Source organism: Glycine soja, chromosome 10, assembly GCF_004193775.1.
Source record: "Glycine soja cultivar W05 chromosome 10, ASM419377v2, whole genome shotgun sequence".
In the NCBI taxonomy this organism is placed as follows: Eukaryota; Viridiplantae; Streptophyta; class Magnoliopsida; order Fabales; family Fabaceae; genus Glycine; species Glycine soja.
The window spans coordinates 32,064,946-32,084,105 of NC_041011.1; the positions used below are offsets into that span (position 1 = coordinate 32,064,946).

The 19,160-nt window shown below is 36.7% G+C and overlaps 1 pseudogene; it reads left to right on the plus strand.

Annotated features, from left to right (window-relative positions):
• LOC114369842 overlaps positions 1 to 18,801 on the plus strand; it is an 83,811-nt pseudogene extending 65,010 nt beyond the window's left edge.
• The last annotated feature ends 359 nt before the right edge of the window (positions 18,802 to 19,160 follow it).

Below are 19,160 nucleotides of genomic sequence, written 5' to 3' on the forward strand. Positions count from 1 at the left end.
GAGAGGAGCGAAATTAGTGTCATACACTAATTTTCGTCCGGGTACCTTTGCTTGATGACATGCGACCTTTCTTTGGTCCTTGTGAGGTGCTTGGCACCCATCGTTAGGCAATTTGTGAAAATCCGGGAACGACAAGTCATGGTCACCCGCGACTCTCATCAACCGAGAGGAGCGAAATTAGTGTCATACACTAATTTTCGTCCGGGTACCTTTGCTTGATGACATGCGACCTTTCTTTGGTCCTTGTGAGGTGCTTGGCACCCATCATTAGGCAATTTGTGAAAATCCAGGAACAACAAGTCATTTGCATGTGGAGATTTTATGGTCACCCGCGACTCTCGTCAAATCGAGAGGAACGAAATTAGTGTCTTATCTTTACTTTCCTTTTATCTCCAATAAAAGACAAGTAAAGAGGGGCAACTGTCATACCCTAATTTCGTCCGGGGACCTTTGCTTGATGACATGCGACCTTTCTTTGGTCCTTGTGAGGTGCTTGGCATCCATCATTGGGCAATTTGTGAAATTCCAGGACATGTCGAAAAACCAAAAAAAATATATTGATGCACAATCCGTAAGTTTCCGTGACACACCGGAAATCAAATGGAAGCATCGTTGCATAATTAAGTGAGGTTCCGTAACATTCCGTAAGTCAAAAGGGGGATGATTATGTAATCCGCAAGGTTCCGTAACATTACGGAAAGAAAACAAGTATCATTACGAGATTCGTAAGTTTCCGTAACTTTACGAAAAAAGAATCACCAAAAAAGGTAAGGGGGTGAACTTATCAAGATAGGGGTGTAAATAGCAATTCAAATCTAGGCCCTTCTAGAACATTTTGGAAGTTGGGTTGCTTAAGGAGGAAGCAACTGGGCGGAAAGCTCCTCCACGTTTTTGAAAAATGGTTTTCGGGGCTTCCGCGGCTTCCGTAATACTTCCGTAAAATTTCCGAAAACCTTGGGTAAGCATATTCCACTTAACATTGGTAAAAGGGAAAAGAAAAAGGATGAAAATCAAATTCGAAAACAGTTCCGTAAGGCTTCCGTAACTTTTCCGTAAAATACGAAAAGGGGGGTGAACTTAGTAATTCGGGTGCGCTTAGAAATCTTCTTCATTAAGTCTTTGGGCGGCAAGCACCTCCCTTTTTTCTATAAATAGGGGAGGGGGGAGCTGTTTCAAAATGTTCAGCCCCTTTGGCACTTCTCTCTCTTTCGAATTTGCTTGGAAAAATCGTTTCCGTGAAGAAAATCTAAGCCGAAGCGCTTCCGAAACGTTTCCGTAACGTTTTCTGTGAGGAATCTCGCAAAGGTTTCAACCGTTCTTCGACGTTCTTCATTCGTTCTTCATCGTTATTCGATCTTCAACGGGTAAGTACCTCGAACCAAGCTTTTCGATTCATTCTATGTACCCGTAGTGGTCCACATTGTGTTTCGTGCATTTTTATTCTCGTTTTGTTTACTTTTTATACCCCCTGTTGACGTGCTTAAGCCATTTTACTTAAGTCATTTCTCGCTTAACTTAAAAATAAAATAAATTTCCACCGAACGTTTGAATTGTATTATCCATTAACTTCGGTTAAAATAAATTCCGACCGTTCGGTCGTGCCGTAACCACGTTGGAAATCAAAAAGAGGTAAAAAATAATATAATAATCAAAAAGACATCTTTTAGTAAAATAAAGCGGAAAATCAATCGGACGTTTTCTCTTTGGGATTTCTCATTCTTAATCGAATTGATTAATAACTAAAGTGAAACTAAAGGCTAAAATCAATTCGCCTAGTCAAGCTCGTCCATAAAAATAGGCTTTTGAAGTTTGTCATTTCATTTTCTCACTAAGTAAAATGGATCATTTTTAAGGTCCAACGCCTTAAAATGATCACCTCTTAAAGTAAAAAAGAATCACTTGATAAAAAAGAACTACGTAGGTCTGATTTTCTCATCCCAAATTGAGGAATACGTAGGAGCAAAGGGAAACACCCTTGTCGACCACAAAAAAGAAAAAAATATAAAAAGGGTATAAAGGATATAAGAACATAAAAGGGAACATAAAAATCAAAGTCATGTTTGCACATTCGATTAAAGGCTGCCGTCCCTTGGGACGGGCGTGTGGGGTGCTAATACCTTCCCCGTGCGTAAATACAACTCCCGAACCTTTCACTAAAAAGTTCGTAGATCGCGTCTTTTCCGGTTTTTCCGACGTTTTCCTCAAATAAACGTTGGTGGCGACTCCGCGCGTATTCCTTTCGTGGAACACGCATCCCGCGAGTCACGCGTCGCCCTCCCGCCGAAGGGTAGGTTGCGACACTTCCAAGAAAAGAAAATCCCCTGCTACACCTTCCCAAGCCAGATATGACAGATCCAGGTTCACTTCTCCTGAGGCCTGGGAAAGGTACTCAAACATTGCGGTGCCTAGGAAGATTTTGCCTGAAAGGAATGTCATTCTCCATTACACTGAGTTCGATGAATTTACTAAAGAAATCGAGCACAGAAACTGGCACAAGGAGTTGGCGAACTTTATGGATGGCAGTATTGATGTAGCCATCTTAAAGGAGTTTTACGCGAACCTCTATGACCCCGGGGATAAATCACCTAAGCAGGTGAGGGTGAGAGGTCATTTGGTGAAATTCGATGCAGACACCTTGAACACATTCCTGAAGACCCCAGTGATACTTGAGGAGGGGGAGAACTTTCCAGTATACTCCAGATTCTGTCATTCGAAGCCAGAGCCACAGGAACTGGCAGCTCGATTATGACTCCCTGGGAGGGGATTTGAGCTCAATGCTGATGGGTTGACATTGAAGATCTTACGGAAGAATCTAACCACGCTGGTTTAGACATGGGGCATTCTATCATTCTCCAACCTGATCCATACCTCCCACACCTTTGATATCACATTAGACAAGGCCAGATTGATTTATGGAATCATTCAGAAGATGGATATGATCGTCCAGCATGACTCTTGGATTCAAAGCCTATTTAAAGCCTGTCTTATGCAGAATTAGGGTAGAGACACAGACACATAGAGACAGCTTTTATAAAGAATTCCAGAGCACACCACAGTGCCTATTTCGGGAAAAGAGCTCTAGAGGCAGCAAGAGGAGCAGCTTTTGCAGAGAGACCTAGGTTTTGTAATTAGAGAGAGATTAGTGAGTTGCAGAGTAGTTGTGAGATGCTGAGAAAAGGAAGAGGGATCCCCCTTCTTGTGTAAGGAGCAGTTATTCTCTACTCTTAATCTCATTATTGTTAGGGTTTTTTTGTAATGGTTGGCTAAACACCCTTGTTGGGGATTTCTAAAGAACAGCAGATGTAATCACTTTAATATCTAATTGGTTGTGTTTATTGTGTTCAATGCTTCTTTCAATGCTTAAAGATTGCATGCTCTTGGTCTGATCACCCACTTGTGTGTACTGTTAGGTGACTTTAGCATTGGGAAATGTACTGTTGCCTTAGAACTTGATTGAAGCAGGATTGAAACTTAGTCTTAAATGAGGGATTTGTGGATTAAGTTTTGGTTTTAAATATGATGTTACAACAATGTTGTTTGGTCTAAGCCTAGTCCAACAAGAGGGATCTGAGGAAAAAGCTTAGGTTAAATTAGTCTAAACTTTCGTAAGCTATTTAAGTTGAGCCTAGTCCAACAAGAGGGATCTGACGACAAAGCTTAGTTTAAGTTAGTCTAAACCTACGAGGGCTGTATAAATTAAGCCTAGTCCAACAAGAGGGATCTGAGGATAAAGCTTGGATTGATTCAGCCTAACTAGGGATCGAGGTTTAGTAATTTAGGCTACAGCATAGAACACAAAAGCATGATTGATTAGAGAAACATCTTTATATACATCAGCTTGTTTGTTAGAAAGACCCAACACTTTTACCTACTGCTGTCAATCTTATTTACTTGCATTTTTACTATTTTTAGCCTAGACTTAGTTTAATTTTGTCTAAACCATCAATTATCAATGTTTCTTATTAACAATGCAAGAGAACTTACTTGGATTATGTCTAAACCATCTTTATATACATTTTTGCTGCTGTCAATCTTGTCCCCCTTTCTTTCCACTGTGGGAACCAACTAATGGACGCTCCTGTTATGCCTGCCAAGAGCTCTTCCCAATTTGCTTTATCTTTTTTCGAACACATGCGATGACCTTGTAGAGGACAGGCAGATCTACTTCCATGATTAAAGACTTGGGATACCAACCATACATAAAGAGCAGGTGTACAACAGACAATTCCCGCACCACTTTTCTCACATCTTAAGTTGAATATATCATATGCATCTGCTAAAACAGCAATGATCGGGCTTTCCTTGTTGTGGTGATAAGCAAGAAAGGCATCAAATGTTGCTAGATCTACAAGTCCGTCTACATTCAGAAATAGTACCGCCCCAAACACTAGTAGTGTTAATACATCCATGAATGATACTAACTCTCCTTGGCTTGCCAGGATTTCCGCCTTCTCCTTTAAGCACTTCTCGGTATTCTTGCTACTTTATTCCTACTTTGCTTCACTCGATCTAACTCTCGTTCTGAGATCTTGGCTACTCCCGTTACTCTCACCATAGAAGGGTAGTACCCAGAAGAGAGGTATAGCATCGAGCATCCTAAGATCCCCTCGAACTCCTCTATGGTTGGTGCTAACTGAAAGTCCCGAAAAGTGAAGCATATGAGTGATTGGTCATAGTATTAGGTAAGAGATGCAATGGCTTCAACTTGCTAAAAGACTGACGGTGAACCTGATCCATCCGCTGCCTCAACTTTCGCAAGCGAGCTACTTCTTGATTTTTGACTTTGATGTGATAAAACCTTTTCTTAAAAGATTGCGCTTGGTTCGACCCCATGTTTGCAAGAATAGAAATTTAATTGTCAATACTTCAACACCCTATCATGGAGGAGATATGATGAATGATCAACGCATAGTTATGCTGTGCATGACAAACATATTTATCAAATTGACACAAGACGCCCGGAAGACAACCCCTTCTTATTAACAATGCATTGGGTACCATGTTCATGTGACTTTCAATCATCCTTGGGAGAAAGAATTGTATAACCCCAACATGGTTTGTTTAAAGTTATTACCATGGTACCCAACACATGCAACTAAGAATGAGGTGTAAACTCTCACGCTTCATTGTGACTTTGGCGACGAAGAAAATAATGCAAGACATGAGCAACTATATGGCAGAAGTACGCGTGAGTGAACATAACATGTGACTAATGACAATAGAAGGTATGTGATTGGTAGAACAAAAACATGCTAAATGAATATGTATGACAAAGCAATGACTTATGCAAATGCAATGCGTGAATATGATAAATGGTAAATACAAGAATGATATGTCCATTATGACGCTATGAAGATATGCATGATGCGATCAAGGAAAAAGGACATGGTGAGTTTGCTCCATGTCCCTAATTGAGGAACCTAATGGAAATGATCCAAAAGTTCACTATCTAGTGACAACTCCCAAGGGTAGTTTCATGTAACCATACCGGCCTTTAAAGATATCATCCTCTTAGGTGACAACACTATGGTTGTAAGGACTACCAGCGACAATGCATCACCAAAAAAGGAAAACTCTAGATGAGGCTTCACTGTTATCAAGCAAGTCAGAGACCCAACATGACCACAGATCGACCTCCACTCGCTATGGCTCATACAGACCTGGGTATAGGGCCTAATATCTCAAAGTGTGTGCAAAAAGTGTAGGTGTTATGTGTGAATGGAGCAACCTATGAATTAACCAACCCTACCTACCAAGCAAACAGAAAATTCCCAGGTAGATACAACAAGTACATCACATGTCGTCTACCCTAGGATTCAAGGGCACAAATTATTTCTAACTACGAAGGTAATAGATATAAAGATACACACCAATAGGTAACAACATGGCAAAGGTTATATACAAGTATGAACAAAACAAAGGACAAAAGAAATGGGGTTGAAGCAAAAACCACAAAAAAAAACTATAGCAGAATGAAACGATCATGAATGTGAGCATGACATAAGGATAAAAGAGAAAAGGGAACATAAATAAAGAAAAAGTCACAATAAAATTGCACACTGATCAAATGGCTTAACTCTTTAACAATCTCCCCAGTGGATTCGCCATCTATCACAACCTACCTTATGACGGGACGGCGAAAGAAAATAAATACAGGAAAGCACGTTCGTCTCCTAATGAGAAAACGAGTGGGAGTCACCACCAACGTTTATTTAAGAAAAATGTTAGAAAAACTAAAAGAGGTCTACGAATTTTGAAAAGAAGGGTTCGGGAGTTGTTTACGCATAGGGAAGGTATTAGCACCCCACGCGCCCGTCACAAGGGACGACAGCCTTTAATTGAGTGTGTAAAACGTGACCTCAAAATTATTTATTTTCCCTTTTTTTATTATTATTTTTTTCAAATCGACAAGGGTGCTTCCCTTGCTCCTACCTATTCCTAGGTGCAATGAGGAAATCAGACATGCGTAGTTCTTTAATAAGAAAGTTTATGTTTTTTTTTTTTTGAAAGATTCATTTTAAATGCAAACAAAAAGTCGTTAAGGCGTTGGACCTTGAAACGATCTCAAGTGATATTTGACGAAAAGAAGTTTGGTTGTGAATTGATTTTTTTTTTCATTTGGTTTTGTTTATTACTTTCCAGTCTTACTAAAAAATCCCAATTTCATGACACTAGTGACCGATTAGAACTAATCCTTACGAATAAAATGAAATTACCAACGATAAGTGGAGAAGATAAATGCACACATAATATCACAACGGACCTATAAGGGTACATAGATTACATCAAAATCTTAAGAAAAACTCACCAACTGTTGCACAAGGTGATGCAATCCTCCCTAGGAAGGGACCAATCACTAGAACCATGAGCAAGAGGCTCCAAGAAGATTGGGCTAGAGTTGCTGAAGAAGGCCCTAGGGTTCTCATGAACCTTAGGGTAGATTTCTGAGCCCATGGGCCAAGGTTGGGTCCAATTATCTTTGTACATATTAGACTAGGATGTCATTATATTTGGTCCTTGTATATAGGGCTCCATATTGTAGGTAGGGTACCCTAGAAATATAGGATTTTTCAGCCCTTGTATTTTTGGGCACCTAGACTAGTTTTTGTATTAGGGGTAGTTTTGTAATTTCACATGCACTAAGTGGATATTTGATGTGTGTGGTTGGAAATAAATTTAATTGAATTGGTAGAAGCCCAATCCAATTAAATTTTAGAGGGGGAGGTGAGCATTTGCTTACTACACCCCATTGCCACATCATATAGTCACACTTTGTGCATGTCCTTCATGCTTTTCATGCCTCATGACACCTAAGCACACTTAGTGGAGAATCTTGGAATTGATCTTGGATTAGTGGGCTGAACCATAACTAAAATTCACTAATCATAATTAGTGAAATTTTGGCTCCAAAGTTTGGCTCCACAAATTCAATTTCAAATTCAAGTGAAATTTGAATTTCCCTCCAATTTTGTGTGACACTTAGGCTATAAATAGAGGTCATGTGTGTGTATTTTTTTAAACTTTGATCATTTGAATATTAACTTCAGATTTCAGAGCTCTTTTTGAGCACAAAATTTCGTGCTCTTCTCTCCCTCTCCCTTCATTCATCTCCTTCTTCCTCCAAGCTCTTATCCATGGCCTCCTATGGTGGTGAGCTTCTTCTAGACTCATCTTCTCCTTGAAGTGGTGTCTCCTCTCTCTCTCTCCCTTTCTCCATTCCGCTGCCATTCATCTTCCAAGAAGCAAAGGAATCCATTGATGAAGAAGATCCTAGGCCTACAAGCTCCAATGGAGCTTGCATCACAAGGTACAAGGCTAGCAAGAGAAATGATGTAGGAAACGATCCACGGTTCGATTCGACAGCGCCTCGGCTATAAATCATGAAGGTTTTGATGATGTCAAAAAGAATTTGTCTTGATAATGAGTGTTATCATCAAAAAGGGAGAGAATGTGAATCATGCATGTTTTGATGATGTCGAAAAGAATTCACTTGAGAATGATTGTCATCATCTAAAAGGGGGAGAATGTGAATGTATGAATACATTATTTTGATGATTCCAAAGAAGAATCAAACAAGGTTGCTCCAAAGGATAAGCATTGCTTCAAGATTAATACAAGGTTACTTCAACAAACAAAGCCTTGCTTTAAGATTAACTCAAGATAAAGCCTTGCCTCAAAAAAAAGTGTTTCCAAGACATCCAAGGCTCTAGTAATCGATTACCAGGATGTGTAATCGATTACCAGAAGATAATTTTGAAAAATAGCTTTTAAAAAGGGTTTTGAATTTGAATTTTGAACTTGTATTCGATTACCAGATGTTTGGTATCAATTACCAGCAACAGAACTCTTGAAATTCAAATTCAAAAGTCATGACCCTTCAAAATATAACTTTGTAATCGATTACCAGAAACCTGTAATCGATTACCAATGAAAAATTTCAAAAAAAAACTTTTTGAAAAGACACATCTCTTCAAACCATTTTGAAAAGACACGAAGGGCCTATATATATGTGTGTCTGACTTCAAAAAGCAAGAAAGAGATATTCCAATTGAACTTCATTGTTAAATTCTCTCTCAACAACTCTTGGGCAAACACTTGCAAATCTATTGAGATTTTATCTAGGAACTTCAAATTATATCATCCACTCTAAAGGAGAGAAATTTTTTTGTTCTTTTCAGAAAGTCAATTTTAATCAAGAGACTGGTTCTTTCTTGAATTGTGAGTTTCCTAAACACAAGGTAAATGGATTCCTTGGATGTTTAGAAGTTGTAAAAAGGATTTTTTACAAAGTTAGTGAAAATCTAAAGTGGGTTACTTGAGGACTGGACGTAGGCACGGGAAGTGGCCGAACCAATATAAATCAAGTTTGCATTTCTCTTTCCCCTTATCTTAGTTATTTTATTGTAGTTTACTTTGTCTTGGGCATTTAAAAGAACATTGTTAGTGGGAAAATTTTGAAACTTAATTCACCCTCCCTCTTAAGTTATTAAGGCCACTTGTCCAACATCAGCTTTTCTCTTTTCTTTTTCTCTTTCTTCTTTCTATGTTTTTCCTCTTTTTCTTCAGTTTTTGAACCCTTAAACCCTTCCGCTGCATGGCTATTTATAGCAAAAGGCCATTTGGTGCAGGGGAAACTCGCCTAGGCGAGCTGGTTGCTTAAAGCTGAAGGTATCAGCTCGCCCAGGCGAGTGGCTTGCTTAGGGCTGAAGAAATTTCATGGCCCAGGCGAGCCAGATGCTAGCCTGGGCATGTTTAGGTCCAAAAAATTCTAGGAAATGACCATTTTTCCCCTTTCCTTGTGGCTTTTTGTTTCTACATTTGACAATCAACCATCAAACCCTGAGCGACCCATTGGCCTTACGCTGCAACGGGTGCCAAACACCGAAATTCAATGAGCAATAATCAAAACATCATATCTGAATGATAAAAGTATTATACCCGGATATAATTAGGGTCTGACAACCACATAATGTTTGACAACCAACAAATCCTACAATATTAAAATATAAATAGAGTTTGGCTACTGACGAAGCCATGTGGTACAAAGCAAATATCGAACCAAAATGACCTCATTACAGAACAAATAGCCATCCAAAATGGAATCATTATAGACCAAAAAGTAAACCAAAATGGCATCATTACAGACCAAAAAGGCAACCAAAAAGCTAAACAAAAAATGGAATCTTCATTTTCGGATCATTATTTCTTGCAATATGTTCCTTGTTGTCCCATAGAATGATTATTGCCTTCAGATTTTGTTTTGCCTTTGCTTCTTGTGACTCTTGTTGATGGGCTAATAACTTTGGCCTTGGCCCTAACCCTTCTAACTCCTTGTTGCTGAGAAACTTGAAATTCAACACTTTATCAGTAATGTATATAGTTAATGAAGGACAAGAGTTGAATAAAATTAGATACAACCTTATCAACACTAGTAACAACACCAGATGTTGGTTGTTTGGGAAAAGCCAACCTACCACACAATTCAGTTAATCTTGTTGATTACAAAATTTTCCTTTCTATCACATCATTTATAGATTGTCCTTTTGTCAACTCTAACAACTTTTTCAAGTTGTCAACTCTAGTAAGGAATACATTTTGAAGAGGTGTTGATCTTTCAGACTTCCTGACCATTTCGGTAGGTGCTCCAGTTCCCTACAAATATGATGTACAATACATTAATTTAAGACCTCTATGGTGACCAACAACATATTTAAGTTCAACATCACCTGTAATCTCACCAACTTGGTGGACTTTGCACTCTCAAAAGACAACCATGTTACAATTGTAGAAGCTGCTCAAAAAACTACTTGATAAGTTGCTTGAGAAGTTGTTTGTGCTTAAGAAGTTACTTGAGTACTTAAGAAGCTACTTGTGCTTAAGAAGTTACTTGAGAAGCTAGTTGTTCTTGAGAAGCAACCATACCAGATGGTTGTTTTATAGAAGCTGGTTGAGAATTTTATTCAGATGTTGATGGAAGAGCTAGTTGCGAAGCTGATTCAGAAGTTTCCTGTGCACCTTTGATAGACCTTCAAGATGATAGTTTTTCCTTTTTCATAGTCTTTGAACCAAGCTATTTTTGAGGTACTTGTTTCCTTTTATTCAGATGACCACCTTTTGGTGTCATTCCCTAATCCAATAATAATTGATATTTTAAGTAATTTATAGATGGTTTTAAAAGATGTAACTAATGTAAACAAGTTACTTACCTCAGCTTGTTGTGCCTCAATAGCAGGTTCGTTCTCAGCTTCTTATGAATGAATAATAGCTAATGTCTTATCATTTATAGCAACTGTGCCACCTTCTGCATTGGCTTCATTCACTAGTTGAATAATAGTGTTTTTGTTGGATCGAGTGGCCTCAGAATAATTAAGAAAGGGGGTTGAATTAATTATTCCTAATCCTTTACTAATCAAAAATTACTCTTCTAAGGCTTTTACTAAATTCTTAAGAGAATGAGGAGTAGAAGAGAATCTTAACAGAAAGTAAAAGCGGAAATTAAATGCACAGCGGAAAGTAAAAGAGTAGGGAAGAAGGAGACAAACACACAAGAGTTTTTATACTGGTTCGGCAACAACCCGTGCCTACATCCAGTCCCCAAGCGACCTGCGGTCCTTGAGATTTCTTTCAACCTTGTAAAAATCCTTTTACAAGCAAAGATCCACAAGGGATGTACCCTCCCTTGTTCTCTTTGAACCTAGTGGATGTACCCTCCACTAGAACTGATCCACAAGAGATGTACCCTCTCTTGTTCTCAGTCAAACCCAAGTAGATGTACCCTTTACTTGTACCACAAAGGATGTACCCTCCAATGTGTTAAGACAAAGATCTCAGGCGGTTAAACCTTTGATACTTTGTGAATGGGGATACAAAAGAATTCTCAGGCGGTTAGTCCTTTGAACACTTTTGTATTAGGGAATGGGAAGAATCAAAAGAATTCTTAGACTGTGTCGTTTTGAATTCTTTGACAAGGGAGAAGGGAGACACAAAAGAATTCAGGCGGTTAGTCCTTTGTTCTTTTGGAAAAGGGAGAAAAGAGACACAAAAAGAATTCAGGCGGTTAGTCCTTGGCGAATTCTTTTTGGCAAAGGGAGAAGAGAATGAAAAGATGAATAGCACAAGTTTTCAAGGTTTGGCAAACCAGAAAACTTTAGAAAGCTTTTGGTACAAAGAAGAAGAAGAAGAAGTTCAAAGAGATTCAATGCTTGTAAAGGATTGTAAGAGATTGATTGGAAAAGTATTCAAGATTGAATAAATTAAAATGCAAAACAAAACCTTGCTTTTATAGACTCTTCATGTCTGGTCAAGAAGACCATTTAGAAGAGTTATAACTTTTAGAAAAACTTAAAACCAATTTGAAAAAGTCAAAAACCTTTTGAAGAGTTACATCTTTTGATTTATCAGGAACAGTCACTGGTAATCGATTACACAAGGCTTTTAAGTGAAAGGATGTGACTCTTCACATTTGAATTTGAATTTCAACGTTCAAGGGCACTGGTAATCGATTACCAAAACATTGTAATCGATTACAGCCTTTTGAAAATAATTGGAACGTTGTAAATTCAGTTTGAAAACTTTTTCAAACTCATTTTGCTACTGGTAATCGATTACAACAATATGGTAATCGATTACCAGAGAGTAAAAACTCTTTGGTAAAAGGTTTTGTCAAAAACTCATGTGCTATTCAAAGTTTTGAAAAAACTTTTTAATACTTATCTTGATTGAGTCTTCTCTTCATTCATGAATCTTGAGCCTTGAATCTTGATCTTGATTCTTGAGATCTTGAACCTTGAATCTTGATTATTGTCTCTAGACTTTCTTCTTGAGTCTTGAATTCTTCTTGATTCTTATCTTGAACTCTTGAATTGTTCTTGATTGATCTTTGAGCTTTTTGTCATCACCTTTGTCATTATCTTTTGTTATCATCATTGTTATCATCAAAACACCTTTGAATCACCTTTGATTCACCATGAAGCTTTGCTTCTACATCTTTCATTCTCTAGTTCCTCAACTATTGGAGGAGGAAAATTGCACTTCCTCTGATTGTGGCCAGGTTTCCCTCACCTTCTACATTGGTACTTAATTATTTTTTCCTCAATTTAGTGGGATTCGAATCCTCATCAGCCTCCCTTCTCCTTAGCATTTTAGGTCTACCTAGACCCCTCTTATACTCAGGTGGAAAGACAGATATAGGATTCTTAGCATTTTTCCATAATCTTTGACCATTCATAGCAAACACTTCATGCGAATAACAGACCTCATAAAATTTTCTAGAATAATACTCACGCACAAATTGTTCAGGTTTGTGTCCAGCATACTGCTATGCTGCCATTACATGACAACATGGAATACCTACTATGCTCAAAAAGTTACAAGAAAAAAATTTATCAACCAAATTGACAACAAACTTCTCACCATTCAAAACATAGGTAACCTTTAATACCTTATGACTATAATATATTGTACTCCAGTTACGACTTTGATTAATTTCCCAGTTCAGCCTCTTCATAGGTTTAGGCATAATTTCACCTTTATGTCTTTCTAACTTTGTCTTTTGTGTGACAAACCTAGCCATTGGGTATGACCTAATCTACTCAAAAATTGTAATTATTGGTTTGTCTCTGGCCACCAAAATGGTGCTATTGAAAGACTCACTCAAACTATGCAACAGCAAATCACATTTAGGAAAATGAGAAAAGGCATGCTTACACCATGCATTTTTTGGAATAGTAGTCATCAACCAATCATATGCTTCTTCACTAACCTCCTTAATGTGGGTCATCTTGTCTTCCCAAGCCTCCTTATATATTGCCTTTCTTACACCCATCATTAAATCTCTAAGAAGTGTGCCTCCTCCAAAAAAATTCTTCAAATTTTGATACAATTGTCTTAAGCAAAATCGGTTTTCCTCACCAGCTTCCATTGCTTGTAGATTTTGTACCAATCCCTCAAATATAGAAAAATAACAAAATGAATCATAAATATCCATCTCCCAAAACAAAAATAGTATAGTCTAATGGAGAGGTGTTTAGTATGAATAGAACAGTTTACTAACCTTTTGTTGATCATTGATGAATATCCATTTGTTGGCTTCTATGTCTCCAATATCATTTATAAGTAACTCCAAGAACCACTTCCATGTGTCCTTTGTTTCATTCTCCACCACAACAAATGCTATAAGGAGATAATGATAATTAGGATCCCTACCAACAGCAATCAATAATTTCCCTCCAAACTTATTCTTCAAGTGACACCCATCGAGTCCTATTATGGGTCTACAAGCACAATTAAAGGCCAATTTACTAGCTTCTAGACACATATAAAATCTCCCAAACCTAGGAAGCAACAACCCTGGTTGTCTTTCTAAAATAAGTTTGTAGTTGTTCCTTGCACATACATGTTTTAGCTCTTCACCATAAGCCTCTAGATAATAGTATTGTCTAACAGCATCCCCATCCACTATTGCTTTAGCAATCATCCTGGCTTTCCAAGAAACAACCAAAGTTAAAACAATACCATATTTCAACCTCACAGCATCCATTATCTGTGTCAATTTTACATCATCATTGGACTTTAACTTCTCTGTAGCAATTTTCGACACCCATTTAAAGTTAGCATTCTTGTTACTGAAAACCCTCCCACGGTGATGTTTTGGTCTGCATGTCTTAATCCTGTATGTGTAACTCCTCCCTACCTTGCTGCAAAAATCCCATACCCACATTTCTCTTTGCACTTGGCCCTTGCCCTGACTTTGTCATTTGGTTGAAACACAACCTCTCTCTCATTCATTATAAAATGGTCAACAATTTCTTCTTTGAACTCTTGTAGGCTCCAAAAATCAATGCCAATCATGAACTCAAAACCTCTACTTAACTCCTCTTTCTTGTATTTGACAAACTTGTGTATGTCCTCTTCATCATATTCGAAACCAGCACTATAAATCTCTTTAGTTTCATATCCCTCACTCAGTTCACTATTTTCTTCTTCAACATTCTAATGACCACCACTATATCCAACACCAAAAGCTTTTCTACTTTTTTTCCAAAACGAGGTTAACTAAGTCTTCATCCTCACCATCAAAACCATCATTAACCCCAGTTACTCTCTCCTCTTCACTATCTTCAAAACCAACACCTTCATTATCATTCTCAGACCGACTTTCAAAACCACCTTCATTAGACTCAATATCACTAGAATCAGACTTACTAACTGCAACTTCAACCCCAACAACTTCATACCCAACACCTTTGTCCCCATCATCAAGGGCTACAACATCACCCTTATTAACAACAACCCTTCCATCATTGATTTCGTCAACAGAAACTAAAACTTCAATGTTGCTACTCAATGCAAAATTTGCTAACTCAATAGCATCACTATCAAGGGCCAACTCTTTTAGACCAACATCATGAACTCTTGTCCACCACAACTTAAAGTCACCTCTGCAATTCACGTCTTCCTTCATAATGCCAACCAATTCGAAGAAGTACCACTTGTCCTCATCTATGTCAAGCAACAACGTTTTGTCTCCACCAACATACTTCAAAATGGGGTTGCTAATGAAATTACCCCATGATTGGCCTTCATAGAAAAAGGCATCTTTGTCAAACCATAGAAAAAAAGTTAACCCCCCAAGAAAACATTATCCTATTCAATAAAAACATTATTATAATCAATAAAAACCATGAAAAAGGCATCATGTGCACCCCACCACATACTGACATAAAAAACAAACAAACAACACAAAATAAACAATATAAATGCAATAAACAACAATTAATGATGTACCTTTCTTGACCAAGATCTTCACTTTTGGGACCACAAGCTGTAACACCAAAATCTTCCTCCAATCGCACCAAACCCTAACCCCAAAAATGCGTGGACCACAACGACAAGGATGAACACCAAACGTCGCACCCACACGTCGTCTAAACAAACCCTCCACGATAGCAACAATGGACCAAAACGTTAACCCTAATCACCTTTTGTGGAGAACTTTAACAGAAACCTAGCAAGCAACAAGGAAACGTGTTTGCCTTCTAAAGCATTGCCGTTATGCCCTTTCAATATGAAAGAAACGTTTTCGTTTTTTTTAAACCTACAGTGCCTACTTCAAAATGGCAATGTTTTCTTTTTTAAAAAAACAAATCCAATGTGTATAAACAGCAAGAACAAACATTACACGTGGCATTACACATCAGACTCCTAAGTGTCCAGTTAATGGCCACGTAGTTAGTTAACGATTATGGATTAATGGCAGGGATCTAAGGCTAAATTTTTGAAATATTAGGACCCAAAAACATATTGAAACCTAATTTTAATTAATTAGTCTTTGGTTCTATTCTTCACGATCTTTCCTTTTATATCTTTGCATCTTTGTTTGTGTCATGTCTTTCTGTTTAATATGAGCATTTGGACTTGTAGGAATAGTTCTAATGTTTTAAGAACATTGGGTGTTCCTATGCTAAGATTTAAGATTTTTCAATTTTGAGACATTATAATATTGAAGTAAGAAAGTATGACATGACATTGTTCAATACAATTCTCTTACTTTGGTGCATGTTTGTGTGGTCAGATTGCCTCTTGCATTAGTATTATCTAAATAGTTTCTTTTATTTTAATTAAAAATCTTGGCATTGTTAAGATCCATCATAAGTTGGTATTCCTCTCCCCTTAAACTAGTTTTTAGGGTTTAGTTAAGCCCTCTATGTTTGTGAACAAAAGAAATGCATTTGACCACATTATTCATGACCATAGAGGTTTACCAATCTATTGTGGCTTTGATATGTGTTATCTTATTCCTAGTTATTCCACTTTTACAATGAGGATATGGGGCAACGATGAGAAATTGGAAGACATATGATTCATTTGATAAATTTCATAGAATAGAACATGGAAATTTTAGAGAAAAATCCTCCACAAATGAAAATAATTGTTCAGCTGTCCATATGACCATTTAAAGCATTTTTCCATCAAGTTCAATGTTGTTCCATTGGAGTAATTAATCCCCATTTTTTCATCACCATTTGGATAGATCACAACTTATTCATTTTTTATTCCCTATTGTGTAAATAAGAAGTAACAATGGTAGTTACTCACAGAAATATGTTACTGTATGCATTTAGAATTACAAAAGCAGCCAAAGTACTTTAAAATGAAAATCTCCATTTCACACATTAGGTTCCATTATTATCATTTTCCGATTGCATCTATTTAAAGCCAAACTTATTTTTCTTTTCCCAATGACACAATTTCTATCCATCACCGAGATTCTCAATTACCACTTTGACAACTACCTCAATTTCATAGAAAATAGAGTCCTCAACGCCTTAATATTCATGTAAACTGTGAATGTTTCAACTATAAACTTCTTCAATAAGTCACTTTGTTTTTTGTCGCATACAAAAAATGTTTTCTATTGCACCATCACATAGTTTTCTTATCAATGTGTAATCCAGGACATTCATGTTTTTTACATCTATAAATTGGAACTCCTCTCATCTTTCTTAATAGACCAATACTAAATCCACTATTGTAAAATGTGTTTCCATGTATTAGAATCTTAGTATGTTAATGAAAAATAGAAAAGAGAATATTTCACTAAGACTGATTGATTGTGAATCAAAAAAAAAAACTAGAAGACTGAACTTATACCCTTATTTCTACAAATGATGTAGATCTTAAAGTGTAGCACAACTAGTATATGCCCTGCCCATAACAAACACACTAAATACAATAGTATTATAACATCATATAATTAGTAGCATAAGTTTATCTATCAGTCATCTTTTATCTTAATGGAGGAATTTATAGAAAAAAAATTAAAAAAATTGGGTGTCTGTTTCTAAAATGGAGCAACAAATCACAAACAACTCATGAGACAAAGCTCTATTCCATCTTCCATGAAAAAAGGGAATAAATTCCATTTAAGGAGCCTCTATGTATTTGAAATTTCTGAAATAAATTGAAAGATCCTTGTTTGAGAGGTAATAATCAACAAAAAATATTTAAAAATTTGGTGTATGTTTCTAAAATGGAGCAACAAATCACAAACAACTCATGAGACAGAGCTCTATTCCATCTTCCATGAAAAATGGGAATAAATTTCATTTAAGGAGCCTCTATGTATTTGAAATTTCTGAAATAAATTGAAAGATCCTTGTTTGCGAGGTAATATCCAACAAAAAATATTTAAAAATTGGGTGTCTGTTTCTAAAATGGAGCAACAAAACACAAACAACTCATGAGACAAAGCTCTATTCCATCTTCCATGAAAAATGGGAATAAATTCCATTTAAGGAGCCTCTATGTATTTGAAATTTTTGAAATAAATTGAAAGATCCTTGTTTGAGAGGTAATATCCAACAAAAAAATATTAAAAAATTGGGTGTTTGTTTCTAAAATGGAGCAACAAATCACAAACAACTCATGAGGCAAAGCTCTATTCCATCTTCCATGAAAAATGGGAATAAATTCCATTTAAGGAGCCTCTATGTATTTGAAATTTCTGAAATAAATTGAAAGATCCTTGTTTGCGAGGTAATATCCAACAAAAAATGGACAAATGAACAACAATAGCCTACAGCTCTTTTATCACTGAATCCACAAAATAATTTCATGATTATCGATAAATCACCATTTGAAAGAACTGCAACCAAATTAAATAGAGTAGTATGTGTCCATCAATGGTTGATACATGAGAAACATGTCTCTATCTAGTATTTACTTTCAAGGTATCAGTTATGACCAGCTCTATGGATAATATGCAATACTTACTCTGTGGAAACTTATATTGGATTTTATGATACAAATAATTGATTGTCAGATTTTCATGTGTGATTCTGTTAATAAATTGCATAACTCAATGTAGCATGCTATCACACAAATTTTCCTTTCCTTTTCCATTTTTGCTTGCATTGTACTTTAAGCTACTCATCTAAGGTTGTTTATCCAAGTATTGGAAAAAATTTAGTCCTTTTATAAAGTGATTTTATGAATCCTTGTTCTATAACTTTCTATTCATTAGCTTATTAGATTCTGTTCTGTAATCTAAAATCAGGTAATGAGTCACAGGGTTGTTTAACAAAGGTTCTGATGAATTAGGTAATCGCTTGTACTCGGTCTTTTGCTCTTAAGTTTTTATTTAGCTCTTCATTTTACCTTAATATTCTTATATATGTTTACCTATTAATAGGTTTTGGATTTTGGTAGGTTGATGCACTACATGAGTATACCTGGATGCAATTACATTAGACTTGATTGGATAACGTAGGAGGACAAGATGATGTGCCTTGGTTGTTATAGTTTCTTACCACTTCTATTACATTATTCAGCTAAGCCATGAGGCATAGCAATATCAACTCAAATCTTGCAGGACTATGTTTCAAAATGCCTTGAAGCAGTAAGATAGATGGTAACTAAGGATTTTTCATGTTATGACAGTTTTCACCTAATGAAGAGAGAAGCTATATATAAACCGAAAACCAACAAGTCGTTGGTCCGAGTGGTACTAAACCCAGTCTCCTTAAGTAAGGTTTCAGATTCGAATCTTGTGGATAAAAAAAATGTGGTTGGGAAGGAAGAACCCCACTAAAGGTGATCAATCAAATTTTTCGACAGAGATTAATCATCGGCAAAGCCGATAGATACTCAGTACCAATAAC